The sequence below is a fragment of the Leuciscus leuciscus genome (genome assembly GCF_965113295.1).
Source record: "Leuciscus leuciscus genome assembly, chromosome: 11".
NCBI classification, from domain to species: Eukaryota; Metazoa; Chordata; class Actinopteri; order Cypriniformes; family Leuciscidae; genus Leuciscus; species Leuciscus leuciscus.
In genome coordinates, this window is record NC_138735.1 from 3,641,579 (window position 1) to 3,669,107 (window position 27,529).

Genomic DNA, 27,529 nt, shown 5'->3' on the forward strand with positions numbered 1-27,529 from the left:
GGTCGTTGAGACATAGGGCCCTATCTTGCACCCAGCGCAATTGACTTTGTACACCGACACATGTATCATTCCTATTTTGCATCCGCACACAGCTGACTTTTCCCTCCACAGACGCACGTCGGTAAATTAGTAAATTCACTTGCGCTCCCGGGGGCGGTTCAGCGCAAAGAGGAGGTGTGTTCCGGCGCAAACGTTCCCTGGTGCTATTTTGCAGGTTTAGAAAACAATTCCGCCATTGACCAGGAAAAACCTAGTCTAAAGTCAGTGGCGCGTTGTGCATGTTATTCATATGCTATTTTAAGGGCGCATGCTTGGCCATAATCAATGTAGCGTGTGCACAACGCACATACACTTTGCTTCTCTCACCTACACACAGACGCAGCAGTTCTCATTTTTAGAAAACCATAGGCTACATTATTACAAGGAAAAATATTAACACACGAGGGAAATCATTGTTGTGTCCATGAAGATGTGAACATCTAGCTAACATCTAGCTTACACATTTACCCAAATTATTATACGGCTGTTTAACCGAAGCTAATTTGGGTGGGTTTCTCCATCCCTAATGTCTCATCTCTGTGTTTTATGGCCCTGACGAGAACGTTGGTCTCCTTGGCTGTGAACCGCTCCTGGCGTGCGTCTGGCAAATCCGCCATTATAATAGCAATCCGCCATGGAACAAGCGCGCCTGCTCTTAAAGGGAATGTGAGATATCGCTCTGATTGGTTTATTTCACGTTACGCCCAAACCACACCTATGAATAATGAAGCTACTTCAGACCAACCCATTTTAGATTTGCGTCGGGCGCAAGAGTCATTTATCCCGCCGGTATAATAGCAACAGCACCCGAGATCCGCCCACAAAGTTACTTGCTTTTCGCGCTTGACACTTGAGTTTCAGATCGTTAAAATAGGGCCCATAGTGATATATCGATGGAACCCCTGAAAAGTTCTCTATATGAAGCACCTCACAGTTTTTGTTTTGTTTTGTTTTGTTTTGTTTTGTTTTGTTTTGTTTTGTTTTGTTTTGTTTTGTTTTGTTTTGTTTTGTTTTGTTTTGTTTTCTCTAAATGGGGGAAGTCATTTTTATAATTGTTTATGATTATTAAATATAACCAGGGAGGCTTCTATTGTAACACACACAAAAAAAAATCACATCATTTACGCCAAAACGTTTGAAGAATTGTGTTGAAGTTGCTGGTTGAGTGAACGCTCATTATGTGAGGTGTGATCAGAGACCCGGGACTGTATTTAAAGCCTCCTTAATGTCCTTAAACACCATCAATGTGAGTGAATGTCCGCTTCACCCGGTCCACAGGAATACTAATGAACCTTTGAGCATTCAGGAAATCATCCTCCATAAGAATCATCCTGATGAAGGTTGGAGAAAATGGCAATTTTAGATTAATGACTTAACAGTTCTTAAAGTCCCACAAGCCACTCTCAGTTGTTCCATTATTCTTTTGTTTAAAGGTGATGTGTGTAATATTTGATGCTATAATACTGTCTCCTATCCCAACTTACACAGGAGACAGGGATAGCCTCAGGTCGTAGTGTGTGTGCCGAACTCTATCCCACACCTTAACAAGCAGCTTCCACAAACAATTATAAAGACATTTCAGTGTGTCTATTACTCCGACCTGCAGATACCCGTACAGATGACCCAGGAATGAGCTTTCTGTCATCATTTCCTTGCCCTCGTGTTGTTGATGAACCTTATGGTTGTTATGTAGAACACAAAAACAAGACATCCTTTAAAATTGGCATTATACGATAGTCTTTTCTTCCCTATTGTGACGTATATCCGAGTAAAAGATTCTAGAACAAGAACAATTTTAGGGCGGGGCTTGATTGTGGTGAGGAATTGATTGGATGGTTGTGGTTTGCTATTGGCTGATCTCATGTGAGTGACAGGTTGCCCCGCCCTAATCATCAGAGAAGAGATGCTGCAAGAGGGAGGGAGAATTATTTTCATTAAAGATTATTGATAAGATCAATTTAATAAAATATAATAATAATGTGCATGGAATATTTATTTATAATAAATACTGCAATATTCCTTTTTTTTTCTTTTTTTTTTTTAAACGAGGATCGTCAATTTTGATTTCATGGTGACTTTGACATGCAGAGACAACTATATGCGCATCGTGTGTGTTGATTCCCCAGAAATCAAAACATTGCTCCGTTTGCTTGACAATCTGTCAAAGCAACCGCTCAGCCAATGGCATGGGTTTGGGGGCGGGACTATCTGCTGGTCTGACCAATGGCAGATGGGGAAAGTGTTAGGAGAACCTGTTTGAAGACAGGTGCTGTGTTCGAAATCGCCCCCTATACCCTCATTCGCTATTCCCTACATTACTCCACTAATATAGGCCACTGAAGGAGTGAATGAAAAAGGGCTGCTTCTTTTGCATAGTTTGTGCTTGCTGTTTAATAATTAATTGAAACGTAGCAAACTGGCAGCTCCAGTAGTAATGAAAAGATCTGGAAACTAGCATGTATAAACCGTAATTAAACAATTTAACAATCAATTACAAGGAATTTATACCTGTATGATATTACGCTGTAGCACGGTTTGGAAAACGGATGGATGGATGATTCAGCTGCGAGCGCCGTGTTCTGGTCAGACGCGGGAATTCATTCAGCGTGCGGCTCTCACAGTGCATTATGGGTATTCTCTAGCCATTGAGCCATACATCAGTTGTGCACTCGTTATTGCGGTGCATTGTGGGATTGAATGAATGCACTCACTCAGTAACGTCCACTATGGTTTCGGACACCTCTACAAATGGCTGTTCCCTCAAATAGTGCCCTGGTTAAGGGTATAGGGGGCGGTTTGGAACACAGCCAGGAAGAGTGTGTATTGTTTGGTGAGGCTCGTGGTTCAGTGATTCCATCAGGTTGCAGCAACTCTGATGTATAACATGACACTGAATGATTAACACTGAAGTAGCCTGACGTTCGAGTCAGAATGTGAGTCTGATACTGCTCCATTGGGCTGTGATTATGGGGCGTGTTTCAACCGAACCAGGAAAGAAAATGCCTCTGCACTCAATTGGATAGACCTACAACCAATCAGATCAGAGTAAGTGACGTATGTTCTTCACTCATCGTTCCGATCGACAAATGCCTTGATCAGGTCAAAGAAATCTCTTTCAAGATAATGCACAAATTCTACTCTGTCAAACATTTCCTTAGTAAGTTTAAGGAAGACATTGATGTAAGTTGCTCTTTTTGCACTTTGCACTTGGAAACAGTAGCCCGCATTATCTGGTGTTGTAGTCGTGTGAAAAAGTTATGGTATGAGGTGTCTATGTTTTGTTAGGGGTTAACAGTTTAGGACCCAAGGACCAGATGTTGGAAGAAGACCCGGAGTCAGAATTATAAAAAAATTAAGAAAAGTTTTACTGAAGATAGTTTGCAAGTTTCATCAGCAGAAGTTCAGCTTCAAGACTCACACAGGAGTTCGTAGGCCGCCCCGCTTACAGTTACACAGATCACAGCAGTTATACCCTACACACACACACACACACACACACACACACACACACACACACAGACACAGCAGTTATACCCTACACACACACACACACACACACACACACACACACACACACACACACACACACAGCAGTTATACCCTACACACACACACACACACACACACACACACACACACACAGCAGTTATACCCTACACACACACACACACACACACACACACACACACAGCAGTTATACCATTTCCAAGGTCTAAGCTACTTCGTTGCTTACAGGTTGAATGATTCTCATTGGCTAAGAAATAGATAAACATTACGTTTTCCACACATAAACAGATAGACTGAAGCATATCTCCATCTGATTATGCAGCTGACACTCAGACCCTGAAGTTAGACATGTCGTGACCTTCCAGGTCTCAGATTTGGGTTGCTGGGTGCCAGCATGTCCCGAACAACAACTCAGTCAATCTCCAACAATACCAGTGGTTCCTTAACCTGTAACCAAGAAGACTAACACACACACACCGACACACAGCTTTTCCAAGGTTGGATTTGGCCAGGCTCTAACTATAAACAGGAGAGTCATCTCAAAACATCAAGAGAATGTGTTCTTTCAAGGAGAGCTACACTTTAGTCTAAGTTAGGCTTTAACAAAGAAATGGTCCCTTAAACTATTGGCTTCAATGATCCCTATGTGTTCTAACATGTTGAAGACCTTTCTCAAACACAGAACCATTTTCCTATTTCATTTCTTGAAGCCGGGCTAGCACTGTTACTGCATTCAGATATCAGATCCAGACATTAGAGAATACATGAAAAGAACATTTCAGTAATCACACTGGTGACCTCTATAACAAAGTAAAATCATTCAACTCATTTGATATTTAGAAGGAAAAATATTGATTAATACCTTGATTATAATCACTCATTACATGTACATTGAAGCAGCAGTGGATTCCAATCCTCCCCCTTCAGTTTATTTAGGAAAAGGTACTCTTTAGTTTTGTTTTGCATTTTGAAAATGTAATTTTTGGATATTCAAAGTATGATAACAGTGTGATTTAATGAGGCTTTTGTAATTAATCTGTTCATTTTATTAGTCAAATTTCACATACATAAGTGTAAGTTTTCTAACAAAAAGACCCTTTTCTCAGTATTCCTTAAAGAATTAGAAAATTACTTTTCTACTATTCAATCCAGTACTAATGGAAAAGCTATTAAGACTGTTAATTTGTTTACAGTCTTCAAAATCTTTTGATTGATACAAAGGTCTTGTATTTTTGTGATTTATTATTATTTTTTTGTTTTTGTTTTTGTTTTTTATATGTGTGTTTTCTTTGCTCCCCTTGCTCTAAAATTGTATGTTGTATTGTTTTGATGTTTAAAGCAATAAAAAAAATTAAAAACATTTTTTAAAAGCCTTGATCGCGGTTCTCTGCTCCTCTTTTAAAAGCATGCAGTAGAAATTGCATTATGGTGTAGTTCATTTATAAAATCACAAAGGTTGCATTTTGATAATGCACTGCATGTTCCAGAGTGAAGAGCGACAGTGTTCTTTTAGACTCAATCAGCTCATGATCTGAATATTATGATTATTATTATAGGAATATTGCATATGGTAAAATTGCATATCCAAAAGAACATGGTGTATTACCATGATTTAATGTCCTAAAAACTAACTTTTTTACAAAAGTATAAAGCGAAGTTTAAGACTGTTTGGGAACAAACTTCTCAGCAGTCCATCTCCGTCTGAGTCTCTTCACAGCACAGAGTTTAGTCGATCCTCCAGAGATCTGCAGTGACGAGCTGATGTGTGTGTGTTGTGTGTTCTCTGTGAGGGGGATTGTGGGGAAGCAGAAACGCTGTGTTTGAGTTTGCTAGCGTGAGTCTGTGGTTGTGTTTGGTGCCAGTCGTGGCTCACAGCAGGTGTTCCTCTGACCTTTCACCTCTCATCTCTCCCTCTCTCATCCCTGTTGATGAGCAACGACCCATTCAATTTTCTGCTTTGCTTCCCTGATCATGGATCCATCATCTGCATATTAGAAATCTGAAGACTGCCGTTCAAGCACTCTGTCATTACGATTAAACGTGTCCCAGACAAACGATGGCGAATTAAATCCTGCGAATGCTCCCGAGCCTGGAGCGCTGTTGTCACACGGACAGGCTTTGAGATGCAGTGTAATGATCAGAGTGTGTTGTTAGCGTGTCGTCAGTGTGTGAATGGCGTTGAGGATTGTCTGTAATGGAGTGATTTACAGACACTGGGAGGAGGACAGTAATGCACTCTTCCATCAGCCTGTTCATTAGAGAGAGCAGAACGATTCTCTTGACCCTGTCAATCATTCTGTATCGCGCTCTTCTTTACTGTGGGATCTGTAGTTTACGCCCAGGTATCAAAGTCACTACAGTTACCGCTAGTGAAATAAAACTGTGGTACTTTGCTACTAACTGCTATAAAATCATCATATGTGACCCTGAATTACAAGTCACATGTCGCACGGGTATATTTGTGGCAATAACCAACAATACGGTACATTGTATGGGTCACAATTATCGATTTTTCTTTTATGCCAAAAATCATTATATTAAGTAAAGATCATGTTCCATGAAGATATTTTGTACATTTCCTACTGTAAATATATAAAACATGTATTTTTGTGAGTGAATGCAGCACAATTGTTGACATAAATGTAGAACTTTAAAGGAGATTTTCTCAATGTTTCGATTTGTTTGCACCCTCAGATTCCAGATCTTCAAATAGTAATGTCTCGGACAAATATTGTCCTATCCTAACAACCCATACATCAATGGAAAGCTTATGTATTCAGCTGTATACATCTCAATTTCAAAAAATGTACCCATGTGACTGGTTTTGTGGTCCAGGGTCACATATATACCACTTGTATTGGTTGTAGTGTTTGGGATATTTACCATGGCATGTTTTGTACCATAATAATACTTACGGTTTTCAACATGGTATCATACCATGTTTTTTTGGTTTTACCATGTGAATACCCTGTTTTATATTTATTTATTCATTTATTGGTATAGTAATATCCTAATCATGGTAATTATGTGGTTGTTCTTTGTTTTTGACATGTAGGACATGGTAATTACAGATTTTGGATGTCTCGCATTAAAATACAATGGTTATGGATTTCATATATTAAGTAAATGCATCAAGTTTTAATGTGCTGCTATTGTTTTGGACATTTACTATGGTACATTTTTGGACATGTACCTGATAGTAATACTATGGTTTTAGATGTGGTACCATGAGAATACCATGTTCTTTTAACATTTTGTTTTTTCAGTATGCAAATAGTACATTATTTAAATGTTTTGGTATAATGCTAATACCCTGTTTTATATAGGGGTTTGGTCATGGTGCTGTGTTAATATTGTGATTTTTATTTTTATTTATTATTATTATTATTATTATAGTATAATATAGTATTAATATGTCATAATCATGGTATTATTATGTCATAATCATGGTAGTTGTTACTATGTTTTTGTATATGTGTTTATTTATGTATATAATTTTTTACTTAGTAATATGAAATTACCAAATGTGTTTGTCTGTTTGTTTGTTTTTGGTCATGGTGCCGTGTGGCGATGTAAAATTATACCATGGTAATACCACAATTTGGTCATATCCCATAGATTACAATGGTTTTGGGTTTTGTACCACCCTGGTAATCCAGAGTTCTCGCGAGAGCACAAGTTGAATTTGCTCAGAGTTACTCTGGTGTCGAGTAATGATGCTCATTAAATATGCCCTTGTATCCGAGCTGCACCAATCACATCGGGTTATCTGATAAAGGCGGGCCAGAGGCGAGCTAAAGATGGCGACAGCGCTGTGACGTCGAAGTCATTAGTAAACATTGCAAGACGGCTATGGATGAACACCAGTTGTTTGAAACGGCTTTGGCCGCTACAATGAACGAGTTAGACTTGGCTTTTTATCTAAAAGAGGAACAGAAGACGGCGCTCGAATCGTTCCTTTGCAAGAAGAGCGTTTTTGCTGTTTTGCCGACCGGATACGGTAAGAGTCTAATCTACCAGTTAACTCCGCTGGCAGCTAAGCGTATGGGGCTTGTTGTGATTGGTCGTAGTGTTATCCAATTGCGTGCAGTGAGATTTCCAAATGTATGCTTGGTGCCGCCCCTCGAGCTGGCCGATTTACATTAGTCGACGCCTGACCATTAATCTTTCAGATTTAGGTCTGGATTTCCAGGCTAGTTTTGTACCGTGGTGATACCCTGTTTTTGGCCATGATGCCACTGTAATACTATGATTTTTGGACATAATGCCATGGTAATATCTTGATCAGGCTAATACTGTGCTCTTGTTGTTTTGACATGTACATTTTGAACATGATAGACAGATCATGATAATCATCTGATACCATCACATACGATAGTTCCAGTAATGCTCTGTCCTCTCAGGGACTGTTTGGAGATGATAATATATTCATTCATTATGATTTATTTATTTATTGTGGCTTCAGTAATTGTACTTAGCTGTTTAGGAGGTTTCACTGTTAAACCGTTGTGTCCTGAAAACTAAAAGCTGTAAGAGTTTCCTCTGTGCTCTCTCTCTCATTCACATACACGCTCATTTGTTTTCATGTTCTCATTCTCTGTCATCTTCTTTCACTCGCTTCTTGGCATCTTCTTGCTCTCCCGCTCTTTCCTGCTCCCATGAGACGATCTTCTCTGTCTACATCTCCGTCTGTCAGCCATTACACACTTCACAAGTTCTGCTCTGCAAATCTTCTGGAGTCTCACATCTTTATTTTCCATTCGCTTCTGTGAAGATCCCGGTATCTACTGCGCATCCAAGACCCTTTCATTTCTCCTTCTCGTTGTATACGATCTACCGTTCGCCCTGTTCTTGGGCTATAGGTCTGCAACAATTAAATAGTTAAATTGCTTCTTTTTTTTTTTTAAGTCACTAAAGAAAGTAGTTGACAATAAATGACATTCTTGATTAACTGTAACTGGATATCTTGGCTAAGGAAAAATTATAAATTTTTGAATATTACTGGTACTAGTTCTGGTTGCTTCTTTCCATGAATTACAAAAACAAAACAAAAATCATTGAGTTGAACTTGAGAACCGATTTCAGTGAATGAATCATCCGCACTGATTGTGAACTGAATCAACTGATTCTTTGAGATTTTCAGTTAATTTTGTTACATTTTGATTTATTCCTCTAACAAAGCTCTTGTACTGTATATTCAGAGGACTTGTTTATTTCTGTACTTTTATTATTATTATTTTTTTTTTATGTATAATTTAGACAAAAAAATTACTTTTATAATCCAGATAAGAAAAAAAAAAAAAAAAACAGTGATATAATATCGTGAATTAAATACAAATGTAAGTTCTACCTGAATAAGTTCAGGCAAGAATTTAAAAATGTAAATTCTATATTAGTTATTGATTTAACTTGTAGAAATTAAAGCGTAAATATCAACGTTATAAAATTAAGTAAAACCTACTCAACTTTCTGATACTGGTGTTTCCATCATGCACTGGGTCATGAATAATTAATAAGGGTACATTTTTCACTTTTTTTCAGCTGTATTTACAGTATTTTACCATTGCTTTTGTTGTTAGGTTTAGTAAATTTGCTGTTTTGTGGGATCTGGTGTTCATTTTCATAAAATGTTCTTGAGACAGAGTATTGCAAAGTACATTTTAAGAAGAAATATCTCAACAAACTTTAACTGGCTAAATTACATTTACTTTGGTTTGTTAATTTTACTTAACTTAGTTAGATATTACTTAATTCCATATGTCTTAAATTATGCGTGCAAAAACTTTTACAGGTTTTTTGTTTTTTTTCAGTGTATGAGTGTCATGACATCATTTTCATTTTAAAGTTTATGTAAAATTCATCAAGAAAGTGCAGAACTTTTTTTTCATTTTACAGTATAATTTATTGGCATTTCAAATTGTATATAATTTAATAAATGAATGGCCACAAAAATAGCTGAAATAAAAATGTATTTTGCACAATATTTAACCAAAATGTGCATATTTTGGCCAATTAATTGGCAATTTTTTTAATACTTACATGGACTGTAAATTTGTTTTTTTTACAAAATAAGTTGTAAATAAAGTAAAGATTATTGGAGTATATTTGGAGGATTTTACATATTGAACTATTTCAGAATTTCTGCTTAAAAATATCGTGTTTATTACATTTCTGGAGTAAATCCTGCAGCATTTTTTTTTTTTTTTTTGAATAGTTCTGACTAGCATTTAAAATGCTGGACATATTATTTATATGACTTATAAATAACTATCAGATTGATCACAGGTCCATATAGTTGGAGCGCAGTGTTTCATTTTGTGCATCATAATCCTTGATTCCTCAGTCTCTCTGTCTCTCGTTCACTGTCAGGGATCAGATGGTCTTTTCTCTCTTCAGTAATGTGGTCTCCTCCTCGTGTGTGTGTGTGTGTGTGCCAGTCCTCCTCGATTACAGCACTCGAGGAGATGCTCTTACAGAGTCAGCACACACAGACTTCCCTCACAGACCCAGAAGTTGAGCAGTTTCAGACGCTAAACACCTCACACTCGCAGAGGTGAAGCTTCTTAGAGGAGGGGAGGAACGAGGCAGAACAATGTGAATTGAAATGGCCGTTTTCTGAGCCGGCTATTTTTAGCACAGAGCAGCAGCGGAGGATCTCTCGGCTTTTCTTTTCCTGTCTGAGGAAACTCTGATAGCGTTCGGCTGGGTTTCTCTGCTCCAATTAAACACAGAGTGTGTGTGTGAGTGTGTGTGTGATGAGCTGTGAGACCGTTTCTACTCGCCTCTCGACTGCAGAGGAGCTGTCCTCATTAGATTCATCTACAACGCTGTGTGTGTGTGTGTGTGTGTGTGTGTGTGTGTGTGTGTGTGTGTGTGTGTGTGTGTGTGTGTGTGTGTGTGTGTGTGTGTGTGTGTGTGTGTGTGTGTGTGTGTGTGTGTGTGTGTGTGTGTGTGTGTGTGTGTGTGTGTGTGTGGAGGGATTTTATTGGTTTCTCCTTGTATGATCATGGTACAGTACTGTGTGTGTGTGTGTGTGTGTGTGTGTGTGTGTGTGTGTGTGTGTGTGTGTGTGTGTGTGTGTGTGTGTGTGTGTGTGTGTGTGTGTGTGTGTGTGTGTGTGTCTGTCTGTGAAGGGATTGTATTGGTTTCTCCTTGTATGATCATGGTACAGTACAGTGTGTGAGTGTGTTTTGAGGGGCTTTTCTCCATAGAACCGCGTTGCTTCACTAACAAAAAAATACAATGGCGATACTTCTTTTTGAATGGCAACTCATTTTTTTGGGAAATAGTAATACATGCTTTGTACAGTATTATAGTAATTTCATAGTTAATTACAGTTTTTGGGACACATGACATCATGGTCATAAGCTTATTTAGAAGATGCTTGTTTTGTGCATGTATTTTATATGTTAGTGAGTAAATACTTTTTTATCAATGATGTGTGAAATTAGCGGTTACGATTTTTAGAATGTTACAAAAAAGATTTATATTCAAATAAATGCTGATCTTTTGAACTTTCTATTCATCAAGGAATCCTGAAAGAAGTGTATGAGTTTCCACAAAAAATATGAAACACTTTAGGTACTAATATGCGCCTTTAAGGTACTAATATGTACACCTTAGGTATTAATATGTACACTTAGGTACTAATATGTACACTTTAGGTATTAATATGTAGCCAGCAGCCATATTACCCTGTAGCCCAAGACTGGTCTCCCACTGAAGCTAAGCAGGGTTTAGGTAGGTTTAGGTACGTTGATGGGAGACTCCTGAGAAAACCAGGTTGCTGCTGGAAGAGGTGTTAGTGAGGCCAGCAGGGGGCGCTCACCCTGTGGTCTGTGTGGGCCCTAACACCCCAGTGTAGTGATGGGGACACTATACAGTCAAAGAGCACCGTCCTTCGGATGAGACGTTAAACCGAGGTCCTGACTCTCTGTGGTCATTAAAAATCCCAGGATGTCCTTCGAAAAAGAGTAGGGGTGTAACCCCGGCATCCTGGCCAAATTTGCCCCTTGGCCTCTGTCCATCATGGCCTCCTCATCATCCCCGTATACTGATTGGCTTCATTACTGTCTCCTCTCCACCAGTAAGCTGGTGTGTGGTGGGTGTTCTGGAGCAATATGGCTGCCGTCGCATCATCCAGGTGATGCTGCACACTGGTGGTGGTTGAGGAGATTCCCCCTTCTATGTAAAGGGCTTTGAGTACCCAGAAAAGCGCTATATAAATGTAACAAATTATTATTAAGGGCTAAATAAGGTACAAAAGTGTATCTTTTGAAAGTGTACTGCCCCAGTGACAGCTTTTGTACCTTTTTCTCTGAGAGTGTACCATAACACCACCTCTTCTGTGAGGGTTAATGGTGTTTCTCTGCTCTTTTGTTTGCGATTATCATGTAGCGCTGCAGTGTCTTATAGATGACCCTCGGGCATGATGATGTTAAAATCCTCCCAATAATTTGCAACATTGTAGATTTCATTCCATTTTATGTTGCAATTTTACAGGCCACTAAATCCCAGTTGCTATGGTTTGCTATGCGGAGTTAGTGTGTTTGAGTACAGAAGTATGCAGAGCCGACTGTAAAGGTCAGGCGTCCCGCGGGCCACAGAGAGTCTCTGATACAGTCACAGCTTTCACTGCAGGACTGAGAGCCTTGTTAAACCCGCTGACGGGGGACTCGTTTCCACACGCTTTTTATGTATAATCCATTATTCATCAGAACACAGCAAGAACGGGTGACTTTAATTTGGAGTTTACAGGCTTAGCTGGGCCAGATGATGTACACGACATCCATTTACATCAGTGTGAAATGCTAGACACTGCTGTTATGGAAGGCTGATCTTAAAGGGTTAGTTCACCCAAAAATGTAAATTATGTCAGTAATTACTCACCCTCGTGTCGTTCCAAACCCTCAAGAGCTTCGTTCATCTTCGGGACTCGAATTAAGATATTTTTGATGAAATCCGAGAGCTGTCTGAACCTCCCACAGACTGCAACGTAATTACCACGGTCACGCCCCGAGAGGCAGTGAAGACATCGTTAAAATGTGACCCTGGACCACAAAACCAGTCACATGGGTCAATTTTATGAAATTGAGATGTATACATCATATGAAAGCTGGATAAATAAGCTTTCAATTGGTGTGTGGTTTGTCAGAATATGACAATATTTGGCCGAGATGCAACAATTTGAAAATCTGGAATCTGAGGGTGCAAAAAAATCAAAACATTGGGAAAATCACCTTTAAAGTTCTCCATTTACTCAGTCACCCACAAAAATACATGTTTTATATATTTACAGTAGGAAATTTACTAAATATTTTCATGGAACATGATCTTTTACTTAATATCCTAATGATTTTAGGCATAAAAGAAAAATCGAAAATTTTGACCCATACAATGTATTGTTGGCTATTGCCACAAATATACCCGTGCGACTCGAGACTGGTGACGTGATCCAGGGTCGCATATGTCACATGTGACTCCAGTGGTTCAACCTTAATGTTATGAAGCAATGAGAATACTTTTTGTGCGCTAAAACAAACAAAAATAACGACTTAATTCAACAATCTATTCTCCTCCATGCCAGTCCTGCTACGCGATTAGCACCATAACGCATGTGATCATGTGATCATGCTCAGCCAATAGTGAACCAGCGTTCTGCCGTAAAACACGGAAGAGCTGTACTTTGTGAATAGCCCAATAAAGATACATTTTATTTCTGTTCTTTGATGGATAGAAAGTTCAAAAGAACAACATTTATTTTAAATAGACATGTTTTGTAACGAATATCTGATCAATTTAATGCATCCTTGCTGAATAAAATGTATTTGAGAAAAAAAAAAATCTGACGCTTTTGACCGGTAGTGTACGTATAGATCTTGAAGTACCGTTCTACAAACCACTGCCTCCATAGAGTCATGTAGGAGACTCTGAGGTTCCTCGTTGCACTGATGTTGGTCTCGCTGCTGAAGGGCTACACATCTACTGAGTGTCAGTTCAGACTCATGCAGTATGCATTAAACGGCCTGCTTAATGTGGGCAGCCCATGGACTGCATAATGCATGATGCATATGGAGGTGTCCTCCCTGAAAGAGTTGGATCTCACCTCAGCTTTCTGCCTCAGTAGTGCTCTTGCCCTGCAGATGACCTCAGACACACACACACACACTGTACACACTCATACAGATCGCCTTCACTCCTTCATAGATCCACACTCGCTCTCATATTTCCACTGACCTTCTTTAATACACACACTCCTGCCCCAGAAAGGACCTTTCCCGTCGCCATCGCCTTCAAAGGAAGGTTACGAGGAGAATGTAGTCGTTTTCTGCGTTATGAAGAGCAGAATCTGTAAACTCTGAGTGTTTTTGGCCTGATGTGACTTTTTGGGTGTTTATGCTGCATAATAAAGTTGATGTCTGAGTGATGTGAGCAGGTTTTATTGCTGGGAGTGTGAAATTATAGACAAAAGTAAAAAGCTGACTTTTATATTTTCACTAACACTTTACAATTAGATTCCAATATTTTAAGTTAGTTAATGCATGAACTAATATTAACTAAAAATGAGCAATCCATTTGTTACAGCACTTAATAATGTTTGTTAATGTTAGTTAATAAAATACAACTGTTCATTGTTAATTCATGTTAGCTTAGTTCCATTAAATATAAACTTTTTTATTTAAACTAACATTAAGATTAATTAATGCTTTAGCAGTCGTTTTCATTGTTAGTTATTTTATCTATTATTAACAAATTGAACCTCGTTGTAAAGTTTTAACATATTTCTCCTTATTCGAAAATAAATGGACTGAAAATAAATTGAAAATGTTCTCCAATATTTTATATATACAAATTTACTGAATTTTATATAAGTCTCTTATGCTCATCAAGGCTGCATTTATGTTAGGATCAAAAATGCTATAAATATGATGTGAAATATTAAAATAACTGGTTTCTATGTAAATATATTTTTAAATGTAATTTATTCCTGTGATCAAAGCTGAATTTTCAGCATCATTACTCCAGTCTTCAGTGTCACATGATCCTTCAGAAATCATTTTAATATGATGATCTGCTGCTCAAGAAACATTTATGATTATTATCAATGTTAAAAAAAAAGTTGCACTCTAATAAAAAGCATTTCTTTGAAATAGAATCTTTTGTAACATTATAAAAAAAAAAATACTGTAACTTTTGATCCATTTGTCCTGTCCTTGCTTAATAAAAGTATTCATTTTGGATAAAAAAATATATATACACTGAGCCCAAACTTTTTAATCAATGTATATTTTGCCAAACACCACTAAGGTCATGCGATGTCAGAAAGTCATGTTGCAGAAGGATATTTAATATACAAGTTAGTTTTCCCAGCCTCTGACCCGCCTGTGTGTTTAAGTGTGTGACCGAGTGAGATTCAGTGCACTTTGCCATGTGTTTGTGAATGAGTGTGTGTGTGTGTGTGTGTGTGTGTGTATAGGCATTCGCTCTGGTGGGTGTTAGTAAAGTGCTTGTGTGGGCGACTCTCATCCCACACGCAGCTTTTTAGCCCGAAGGCTTTTGGCATTGTTTCTCCGAATCCCATTTTCATATTTTCTGCATGTGAGAGGCTGTGAACGCGGGCTGGAGGAGCTCATCATTAAACTGCAGAGACTGCGATGGTAATGACCGCTGAAGATCGCCTGACCACAGCAGAGACAGCACGTACACGCTGCATATAAAACCACGAGGAAGACAATAAGAGAGTGATGCAGCAGAGCTCTCAGCCTGTCATAAGCTCCGGATTCATTTCTTTCCATATCTCCTTTTCATGACTGACAGTTCGGCCTCAGAAGTTTCTTATTGAGGTGAATATGATGGTGTGGAGAGTTTGAGTCTTGAACTATGACTACTGAGCAAAGTCTTTATTTGCCTGGCCCAGGCTTAAAATGCCTGTATTGTGCTATTTTGAATGTTCAGGCATATTGCACATTTGTATTAAATGATTGTCACCTCTTCACTGTGCAAATGAGACACAATTAACATGACACAATAACCACCCACAGATAACTAGTAGTAAGCTGAGGTTTATTCAAAGGGGTGGTATAATGCCCTTTTCACAAGATGTAAAATAAGTCTCTGATGTCCCCAGAGTGTTTATGTGAAGTTTTAGCTCAAAATACCCCACAGATATTTTTATATAGCATGTTAAATTGTCACTTTTTGAGGGTGAGCAAAAATGCACTGTTTTTGTGTCTGTCCCTTTAAATGCAAATGAGTTTATCTCCGATTACCTCACGCAGACACGCATTGCACATTTAAAATCTTTAAGCCTTTTATGTTTAAACCGGTGTCTGACAAAGATGGAGAGACTCGAGAAGAAGTGACAACATGTAGAAGCAACAGGACATTTCTGAATGGTTAGTTGATGAATTTATGTTGCTTATGTGTAATTATCTTGATTAGCTTATTCTGTCTTGATAATCTATAAATTGTGCTCCAGGGGCGGGGTTTATGTTAATTTTAGGGTTTGTGATGTCACTAACACGTGAAAAAGCTCATTGTCTACCAGCCGTTTGTTGTAGTCCTTAACCCTCTGAGGTCTGAGCTGTTTTCTGGCCCTGGAGGTGTTCTGACATGCTCTGACATTTGTGCTTATTTCTGTTACTTGTGACATTTTCATGGCTAAAGTCGTATTACACTGTATTTAGCACAAACTCTGCTACAATAATATATCAGCAGCATGTGTGTAAAAGTTTGTAGTTTTGAGATAATGACATTTATGCGTGGTTTGTGAAAATACCAAAAAAAATTGTCACTGAAATAAGGCCATGAAACCCATACTGATTATTTCTTCACAAGACTTTTGAAAATTGTATCACGTAGCCTAGAATATTTACTCCAAAACTATGTGAAAATCACCCTGACTGCTCATTCAGATAAGACAATATATTGATTTAAAATTTCTAAGACGTGTTTTGTGTGATAAAGCCATATGCGAAGAGGCGTGATCATCTCATGAATATGTAAGCCTTTCACACCTGAGAAAGACAAAGACACTCCCCTAACTGCCCTATTAGGAGCGATCAGGCCCTGTCATTCAGAGCAACCTTGCACAAAGAATGAGGAGATTTAAAAAAGAATGGCTTTTAGATTGTTTGGATTTATTTACAACACAACACAATCCAAAAATACACAACAAATGACAAAAGAGCACATTGAGCGATTTTTGTAAAAGAAAATATATCCCTTTGCTTTGAACTTTGAGCGTTGTAACTGTGCAGATGTTGTTTATGCTCAAACAGCAACAGTACACACTAACTAAAGTTAAAAAAGTGAAATCATAATCAACCACCCCTTTAATGGTGATGTTTGTAACTTTTTTTAATGTCCTAGTATAGGTGGAGCAAACTTTCTTTTTTTAAAGAATTTTTCCTGCTAAACCTCACAACATTTGGCAAATTCTTCTTGAGAAATGCTTATTGAAAGCACACTGATAAAAACCAGTGCAACCCCAAACAAATTTAAAACCAGCCAATTACACTAGAGCTTGCCATTTTGATAAAGCTCTTGCCATTTTTTGTGAACTACAGCAGACAAGCTGTGAATTGTCTGTAAAGCCCGGGACACGTACACCAAGCTGACGGACGGCCGTCGGGCAGGTTTTGTGCGTCGGCCGACTAAGTTTTCTCAGTGTGTTCCGCACCGTCACCAGAAATTGGTCGTCGTCGGCTTGTATTCGGCCGATTCGACATGTTGAATCAGCATCGGTGAGAGAGAGAACTCTGATTGGCTGTTCAGCTTAGTGAACAAGTCAGTGCACGAGAATAATAGCAAAAGAGCGAGCGAAGTCAAAACGGTACAGATAGAAGGCTGTTCTAATGTTACGTCATCTTACCTGAGTGTTCCTTGGCGAATATTTCAATATTAACATGAGCGGAGTGGAGTGGAATAAAGAAAGTGTTTAGCAGGATTGATATTCAAAACGGTAAGCACGCACTGCTTTGTTCATGGTGTGTGTATCTGCTGCCGGCAGCGTCGGTTTCTCTCTTCGAATGACGAATATAGATGAATATATCTGAATATATCTGCAGAAATAGACAGTTGTCTCATTTACACGCAGGCGCAGAACACGCATTAGCTGACAGTCGGCTGTAGTTTCTCTCGGTGTGTTCAAGTGCAGCTTTTCCCCCGACGCAGGCGACATGAGGCGACAACACTGTCGGCTTTCATCAGCGCTAGTTCTTTGGTGTGTCCCGGGCTTAAGTGTGCCATCAGAGACTGAGACTAGGGTTTCTCCATCTCCCTTCACCATCACGTTTTCAAGGGCACGACCTGCTTTGGTGCACCGCCGGCGTAATTGAAGATGAGGGGGTAATCAAAGCGGTCCTGGGACCCCCTGAGCACCAGATACCCCAAGCATGAGACAAATGGCCAAAACTCAGGGGTGGATTCCTGTCTTCCTCTCCTCTAGTGTTTCTGCTGATTGTCTACTCGCGCTCCCATGAGCCTCTGGGAACCGGGAGGGTCCTGTTACTGCAGCTCACTGTAGAGAGGTGTTGTGTTCGGATATGTGTGAAAGAGGATTGAGAGAGCGCGAGGAGGAACGACCCCATCCCTGACCTTAAACATGCTACATTTTCAAGCAGCTTATGCTGTAGAGGTCAAATGAATTAAATGATTATTACAGGTGCAGTATTACATAACAGGTGAGCCAGTGGATAGCATGATATTAAATCCCTAAAATCACTACGCAATAACGAGTATGTGAAGTGAATGAGTGTAAACTCAAATCAAATAGCAGTGTTGCCGTCTCTGTGTGTCTCTCAGAAACCAGAGCTTGGCAAGAGTAATATCAACTAAGGCCCTGTTTACACCTGGTATTAGACGACACTAAATGCAGGTGTAAACAGGGTGTAAAACACTTCCAGAGGTTGTCGAATACGTATTTGACCGGACTGATTTCGCAGTGTAAACGCTCATGTGGTCGAATGTGTTCAAACAGCCACAAAACACCGTCTACTCTCCGTCTACTGACCTAATGCGTAAACATTACAGGAAGAGCTCTAGCCAGACGAGATTTAAACTGTTTGCTGAAGACCCAAGTTTGGTTTGAAGATGAAAAATGTACCAAGCACAATGTTCTCTCTCCATTCCTGCTTTCTAACACACACTCACAGTGTTCGGCTGATCTTGCGTCTGTCAGAGCAGAAACTAAAGCTGATGCTCTCCGTATGTGTTTCCGTCATCTTCGGTCGCGTTCATTTGTAAATTGTGCGAGCTTATTCCGTCCATTGGTTGAAAGGGGACAAAAGAGACGGATTAAAACACCAGGTGTAAACGGTTATGTGTCTCCCTCGTCCACTTGTGAACCGATCGACCAAACCACACTTTAACACCAGGTGTAAACAGGGCCAAATAGTAGATAGAAGTCTCTATTTGCTGAAAATCTTAACATCCACCAGAGTCTTCCTTGGTTATTCATCAGAGTTTATGAGAGATTAATCAGATTAATCAAGTCACCTTAGCTTTATACAGTAGACGTTGTTTCAAAGCATATTTACAGTGATAAACATGATAATGATGCAAACAGAATTCACTTCTGCTATAAAGCAGCTCTAAAAAGCTGATATTATTCAGCTGAAGTCATTTCAGTGTTGATTCAGTTCAGTTCAATGACTGTGTAAAGATCATCAATTGTGAAATTAATTCTCTTCAGCTATAAGCAGCTCTACAGAAGACGATCGTGATTTTGTTCACTTTGAGTCGGTTCAGTGTTGGTGCAATTCAGTTCAATAACAGTGTTGGTTTTAGTAGAACAACTTTGGTCTGTTATATAAATAATAAAAAAAATTGAGCTTCAAATGATAACTTCACACTCATTTGAAAGTAACCTATAAAATCCTATGACTTGAAGTTGAATGTTCTCGTAGATGTGGCTGTTGTGGTTCATGATCATAGTGGCACCAGCCAAATGTGGCATATTCAAACAGTTCTTTTACATTTATTACCCGCTTTACATGCACATTTCCCGTCGTGCACAGTTTTCCCCGTCATCGCTGCTTGCAGCTATATTTCAGCTTATTTCTTCAGTTGTCAAAGGCAACATTTAAGTTTTAGTCTAAAATTTTATTTTATTTAAGGTTTATTTCAATTAACACAATGTTTAATAGTTCTAATTAACACACACAAAGCTTATCGTATGACTTCAGAAGAGATTTGACGTTTTTATAGTGGTTTTGCTTCTTTTTTTATGCTTCAAAGCTTCATTGCTCATTCATTGCAATTGCACGGAAAAGAGCGACTCCAGATGTTCTCCCTTCGCCGTTCCACTTGGTTGAAACGGCATGTGGGTTAATAAATTATGGCATAATTTTCATTTTTGGTTGAGCTATTCCTTTCAACAAGCTGAATTTTCAAGCAGCCTATGCAAAAAGCGCAGAGCTGAAGGTGATGGAGGTCGAGAGAATTAACACAAAGCCCTACCGAAGCACATTAGTCAGTTTACTGACGACATTCTACTCCAGAAATGCAAATGAAAAGAAGGGAAGAGCTTTCTGAGGAAAGATGGAGTTGTGAGGAGACAGCTGGATATAATCTCTCTCTCGTTCTCGCTCGCTCGTTTTTACTTCAGGGTCTGTTTATACCTCTGAAAATTTCAGGAGGAGGCAAAATGTTTGCTTTAATTTACTCCAGCTTGTTGAGTTCTTGATGCCAAACACCCTCCCCTCACGTCTGTCATCCCCTAATTTCCAGCATCTCGCTCCCGATCCGCTCGTACGGCACTGAGCGTTTCATTAATGGCTTGTAATGCCTAACAAGGGCAGGGGAGGCGTCTGATGGAATCGCCCGCCGGCACGTGATCCAACACTCGACACCAAGAGAGTCAGGGTTTGTGCTAGAAGAGCCAGAAGACGTTCCCACACCACAGTAACCCGTACCTCTCAAACACACACCATCATGTCTCGCGTGCTGTTTATGATAAAAAGGACAAAATTTAGAAAGAATGTTTGTTTTTTTTTTGTGTTTTTTTATATCTGACACATCAGGCTTTTATGGCTCATATAGTATGATAAAGTGAGAATATGGAGCAAAATTTTATTCAGAGGCCCAAACTGAGCAAAAATATGCAAATTTGGTGCAGTTAGTGATATTTATATTGACAAAAAAATTTAATAAGATGAAATTCTGATGCTTGTAATGTAAAACAATTAGATCTTTATAACAGAATCGCAGACTGCATGAAAACCCATATAAATATTAGTTGTCATTCTATTTCTCCCAATAATATGTCTTAATAAGGTGATATTTAAATGTTTAGTTTTATGATCAAATCTCTGTAGTTTTTTTATTATGGGGTGCAAAACTTATAAAGCAATTCAATACAATGATGATTGAGACATGAACAAATAAACGTTCCTCAAAAAGCCTGATATTCATAACCTAAGTTGCTTCAGTCCGGCAAGTGTTCATCTTGAAATAATACTAACAATCTAAAAGTTATTCTTATGTTTACTTTATAAAAATCATTAAAGATACATGAACCACGAGCTGAACTTAAGGTGGACGTTTGTACACTAAAATACTTACTTGCTGAAAAGAGTGTGAACCATCAATCAGACAACAGGTTTTTCAGCAAAGTGATCCTGATGATCATGTTGAGCATGTAGAGGCCTTAGAAATGCTATACCAGATATGATACAGTAGGCTTTATAGGGTTATAATGCACTATAGGCCCTTTAAATGCCCTTCAGGCGCTCCGTTCACTTCCCTAGAAAAACTCAGGATGCAATTCCTTCAAATCAGGATGCAAATGCTTTCCAGAATGTGCACGTGTCGAAGGATATGGGAACACAAGATTTTTGAAACATTTGGAGGTCGTTTTGACCCGACTCGTTCATCCTCCATACCGTTCCCTGTGTGTTTTCATGCAGTGTATCTGGTCCGCTCTTGTGTTTGCTAAAGGGCACTTTGAGAAATATCTAATGTTGCAGCAAAAGTTTAATTTGAACCTGTGACCGGGAGTCTGAAGCACAAACGAATTCTCACCTTGTCCTCACATCGCCCTCGTTAACCTTTCCGTTAGATGTCTTTTATTATCTGCAACACTAACTGTACATGATCCAGTCTAGCCGTCCACACATCTGCATTCCCTCAAGGAATAGCCGTGTGTGTTTCATTCTCATTTCCAGTGTACGGCTACAACAGTTTTTCTGCAGTGTCTGCAGCTGATCCACAGAAAAAAAGAGCCGTATGACACCTCTGTAGTGTGTGTGTGTGTGTGTGTGTGTGTGTGTGTGTGTGTGTGTGTAAGAGAGAGAGAGTGACTGGGAATCTGCAGTGTGACATCCCAACAATGGGGTTCCTGCTGCAGCCGCATCAATTAACATGAGGCAGTGCCCGCTGTCGTCTGATTGGTCGAGTGAGTTGTCATGTCACTTTTTCCTCCCGCCCTCACAGCTCCGCCCCCACCACTAGTGGAGGAGCTCAACCAATCACTCACAAGGACACGCCCACTAAGAGTAGAGCACAGTGCTTTGTGTTGGTGCTGGTGTGTGAAGTGTCGTTTTAGACGCTGCTGCCCCCTAGTGAATCCTTCTGGAAGAGCCTTAGGCTGTGAACACACACACTTACATGCGCAGTTCACTGATTTACAACCAAATCTTCAACCTCTTCTGTATTTTAAAAGGTTAAATGTCGAAATGATTGTTCTCAAGTCTGCTAAGCTTTTTAATGTTGATTGTCTCATTAATCACTGTCATTTTCCAAGCCAAAAACTTCTTAGCCGTTTCCCAAATGCAGTTTTTGATGTCTTGTGGCCTATTATATTATATTATATTATATTATATTATATTATATTATATTATATTATATTATATTTTGATTTTCAAAAGTTTGGGGTCAGTACTTTTTTTTTTTAAAGAGGGAAATAAATACTTTTATTCAGCAATAATGCATTAAATTGATCAAAAGTGACAGTAAAGACATTTATAATGTTACATACAGTATATATATATTTCAGATAAATGCGTTCTATTAATCAAAGTTTCCTTAAAAAATGTGTATGATGGTTTCCACAAAAATATGAAGCAGCACAACTGTTGAACACTTAATAATCATAAATGTTTCTTGAGCATCAAATCATCATATTAGAATGATTTGTGAAGGATCATGTGACACTGAAGACTGGAGTAATGATGCTGAAAATCCAGCTTTGATCACAGGAATAAATTACACTTTACTATATATTCACATAGAAAACAGCTGTTCTATATTTTAATAATATTTCGAAATATGAATTTTTTTTAATGTATTTTTAATAAAATAAATGTGGCCTTGATGAGCAGAAGAGACTTCTTTCTAAAACATTAAACAAATCTCGCCGACCCCAAATGTTTATATTATATTATATTATATTATATTATATTATATTATATTATATTATATTATATTAATGTTTAGAAAACCACTAATGTTTATATGTATTTATATAAAATGTACTTTAATATTATTTTTGTACATATACATTTATATTATTTGTCATATTCGAAACCTAAATTTAGAGATAAATGTCTGCTGTGACGTTTAATAGGCAATTCTACTTTAATTGGTTGTATTTCATAACTGTTATGATAACTGTATTGTAACCGTAGCATCTCACACACTTTATATCCATAAACAACTGCATAGAAACTAAAAATAAGATTAATTAAAGGCAATAAAATGACCGATGGGTAAATCTCCTTCTCCACCTACTGTGAAGTGAACTTTTTTTGTATGATTTAGGTTAAGTAGAGGTCGACCAATAGTGGATTTTACAGATAACGATAACTAGGTTGGATCATGCTGACCGATAACCGATTAATTGACCGATAAATAGATACTGAATGGAAACAAACATAACACAGATTGTTCCAGCGATCAGTTATCGGTGACGATTAATCAGCAAAACCCGATCAATCAGTCGACCTGTAATCGGGCAGCATGTACCCTATAAGAGTTTAATTCTTCCTGAATAAACACACCTGTGATGTTCAAGATCCTGAAGACCCTGATGTGGACATGATTTAGTAGATCTCACAATCTCCTGACTGTAAAACACTGATGTTTTCTTTGGAATAATCCCTTCAGAAATGTTTGAATGCTTGCTCTCTGTCCTTAACGTCATGTTTAAAGCATGGAAAAGACTCGCCTGTGACAGTAAGTGTAGTAAAGTAATATCGATCATGAGGCTACACGTATATCTGTGCCATCTGGTAATATTTAGGTTTGGTTCTCAAATGTATAGGACAGCCAGCTGTAATCTCCCAGAATCCCCATCTTTGACAACTGACAGATGTTGTGCTGTCTTCAAAATCCTGTGGAAACATCTGTGCCGAACCCACTGGGAGCACAAATATAGATGCTGGCTTCCTGAAGCCTTCAACGGTGTGTGTGAGTTTACAGAAGTCAAGTCGTCATCGTCTACCATAGACAAAGAAAGAGTCTGAACTCCAAATGCAGTAATACATTATTATTATTACGTTACCTTGTATTCTAATCATTTAAATAATATTATCATTATAATAGCATGATAATATATAATAATAATATTTGACTATTTGTGACCCTGGACCACAAAACCAGTCACAAGGGTACATTTTTTTAAATTGAGATTTATGCATCATATAACACTGATTAAATAAGCTTTCCATTGATGTGTGGTTTGTTATGATAGGACAATATTTGGCAGAGATACAACTATTGAAGATCTGGAATCTGAGAGTGCAAAAAAATCGAAACATTGAGAAAATCTCCTTTAAAGTTGTTCATTTATGTTCACGATTGTGCTGCATTCACTCACACAAATATATTTTTTATATTTTTACGGTTGGAAATTTGCAAAATATCTTCATGGAACATGATCTTTACTTAATATCCTAATGATTTTTGGCATAAAAGAAAAATCGCAAATTTTGACCCATACAATGTATTGTCGGCTATTGGTGACGTGATCCAGGGTCACATATACTAAAAAATTTAATAATGACAATCAAAATCAAACCTTGACCTTCCAAAATGCAGCAATGCACAATATATTTATTATTATTATTATTATTATTATTAGAGCAATTGTATTATTACTAACATGTAGTTATAATATATTAATATATACTTGTATAATAATTAAAATACAATTTTAAATGCTATAAAATAATATTTTTATTTTTGTTATTATTTTTTCTAATTATTGTTTATTTTATTTTATTATCCTTACCTGTTTTTGAATGGCTGGTGCCATTAGTATCAATATATATCTACAAAACAGGGTTGCTGAAGGCTGGTATTACTGATATATTTTAAAAAAAATTTGAAGAAAAAAACTTTTTGTATACACAACATTTACCCAGAATTGGAATTACCCAGAACACCCAGAATTGAAAAAATAAACAAATACAATGATTCAGAAATAGATTACTATCCATTGGTAAATCTGCTAGTAGGATTTGGAAATGACAAAGTGGAGAAGTGAACAGATGTGGTTTCCAGCCAATGCCGATAGCCTCAAATAACCAGATATCAGCCAGTTTAACTAAAGAAATATTGCTGTCATGCTCTGATCAAACACTCAAACTGTGAAACATCCCAGTGCTGTTATACTGTATTCCAGTCATATTGGAGGATGTTGGACTCAGTTTGTCTTTCAGAAGCTGATAAAGGATCTTTTCGCTCATTGATTATGGCAGGTGTTGTTCTGAGGTCAGTTTCTGGTCAGATATTGCTGATGTTGAGAGATGGAGTGTGTTCTGGATGAGTTTGCACAGGTGTCTCCCCGGAGTGTGCTGTTCCCAGCATGCTTTGCTGACGTCTGTGATGGCACAGCACAAATTCAGGAGTGACTCCAGCTCTGGCAGAGGACAGTCCAAACACAGCGACTCCACACACACACACACACACACACACACACACACACACACACACACACACACACTGCCCTTTACACTTTATACAGTACTGTCCTCTTCACTAAACACTTTCATATCCCAGTATCCAGTTTGGTGCAGAATCAGGCTCTTTAAAAACTTTAAAGCATTAACATGTCTTCTGATTCTTGAGTAAGTGAACCTCTATGATATAACCCTTATAAAATATAAGCCTTTGCTAGTACAGTTTTACTCTCATACACACATCAGAACAGAACTCTGGTTATCATAGTTGTCCTGATCTGTTTTTTGTTTTGTTTCCTTTGCTTTTGTCTTGTTTTTATTTTTTTCTGTTGTTTTCTTTTCTTTTCTTTTGATTACTTTGGTTTAGTCCTGTTTTGTTTTGCCTTTTCTTCTTTTGTTTACTTTGGTTTTGTCTTGTTTTTTGTTATCTTTTTCTTTTGTTCTATTTACTTTGGTTTTGTTTTGTGTCTGTCTTCTTTTCTTTTGTTTACTTTGGATTTGTTTTGTTTTGTGTCTGTCTTCTTTTCTTTTATTTACTTTGGTTTTGTTTTGTGTTTTGTCTTCTTTTCTTTTGTTTACTTTGGTTTTGTTTTGTTTACTTTGTTTTTGTCTTGTTTTGTTTGTTTTGGGTTTTGTTATCTTTTTGTTATCTTATTTTCTTTTGTTTACTTTTGTCTTGTTTTTAATTGTATTCAATTGTATCCGTTCGTTTTATTATTATTATAATTCCTCCCCAATGGGAGTCTATGGCAGCCCTATGAACCGTAAGTAGGAAAAGGATGAAAATTGGCACACTTGTAGTGATGGTAATGAATAGTCATCTGACCAACTTTGGGGTCTCTTGGACCAACTCTATATCGCCACCACCAGTTCAAAAATTCAGTGTCAACTTTTGAACCATTTGATCCAGAAAAATGTAACTAAAAAAATAGATGTTACAGTTTTTGACTGTATAGAGTGAAGGGGGGCTTACTGTACCGGTAACCAATCAACTGGTTTTTACTGTAAAAATTACATTTTACAGTGTACAAGCTGCAAACTACAAGCTAACAACAAACTCCAAGCTACAGTAATATAATTTGGATCATTCATTTATTTTTAATACCAGACCAGTATTTATTTGACATGTGAAATATTCCAGTCCAAACAATAAATTATAAATAACAGTTTTAATTTTTTGGATGAACTATTCACAATCTTGAACATACATTTACAGTACAGCTAGAAAACACCTAAATAAAATTATTAAAAAAAAATGCAGAATCCATCAACATATTTCATTATTAAAAATGAAAACCTAAAATTGCACAGGGACTGAAATGAATGTGTGCATGAATCATCCGAATGAACCAACTCACGACTCCAGCCTGTATTAATAACACTGCTAGTTAACGCCTACCTGCAAAAAAAAAATGATAAAAAATAGAAAACGGAGGAATAAAACCCAAATTTCTAAACAAGAACCGTTTTTAATTAGTTTAATTAATTACTGTCTGAGCATCAGTGCACAAATTAAGTGTTATATAAAGTGTTATGCTGTTTACACCATCAATATGACCTTATTTTTACTAAATACCTGACTTAATTGAAACCAGCTGGCCACTTGACTCCTCCGTTTGGCACCTGGACCATAATGCACCTTGTTCCCTCGTCATCCCATCAGTCATCTGGCCTCGCTCCCTCGGGATCCTGCTCTCCTCTGTTTTAAAGAGAGGTTATGGACGGGAGACACGGGTTGACAGATGGCCCGTGTCACGGGGACGCTGGGAATATTTACAGAGCTTCAGGAATGGATCTTAATGTTCCTCTTTGCTGAGCCATCACTGTGAAGAATGACCACGTGTTTCCCCTTCACCAACCTTGCATCTTTTCCTTCCGCTCGGACTTTCTCCAGGCAAATCGTCCTCATGTTCCCTGTATTCCTTGACTCTTTTTGAGACGTGTTTACTTGAGCGCTGAAGCTTCGGTCAGGTGTTAATAAAGCAGACGTGCTGGTGTGGACTGTAGGCGTCCCGATACACAACATATTAAACACCGGAAGATTATGCAGAATCACATCTATTGTACAACAGATATTTCTG

The 27,529-nt window shown here is 38.0% G+C and overlaps 1 protein-coding gene and 1 long non-coding RNA gene across 2 annotated transcripts in view; both read left to right on the plus strand.

The window, feature by feature from the left end:
- Nucleotides 1-27,529, plus strand: part of lyrm4b (LYR motif containing 4) — a gene marked incomplete at its 5' end in the record, with an annotated part of 65,345 nt that overhangs the window by 33,967 nt on the left and 3,849 nt on the right. The window lies entirely within an intron of this gene.
- LOC309509624 lies at nt 9,972-15,916 on the plus strand. The gene is made up of 3 exons (XR_014209946.1): nt 9,972-10,619; nt 10,718-11,169; nt 11,211-15,916. It is a non-coding gene; the product is annotated as an uncharacterized lncRNA (long non-coding RNA).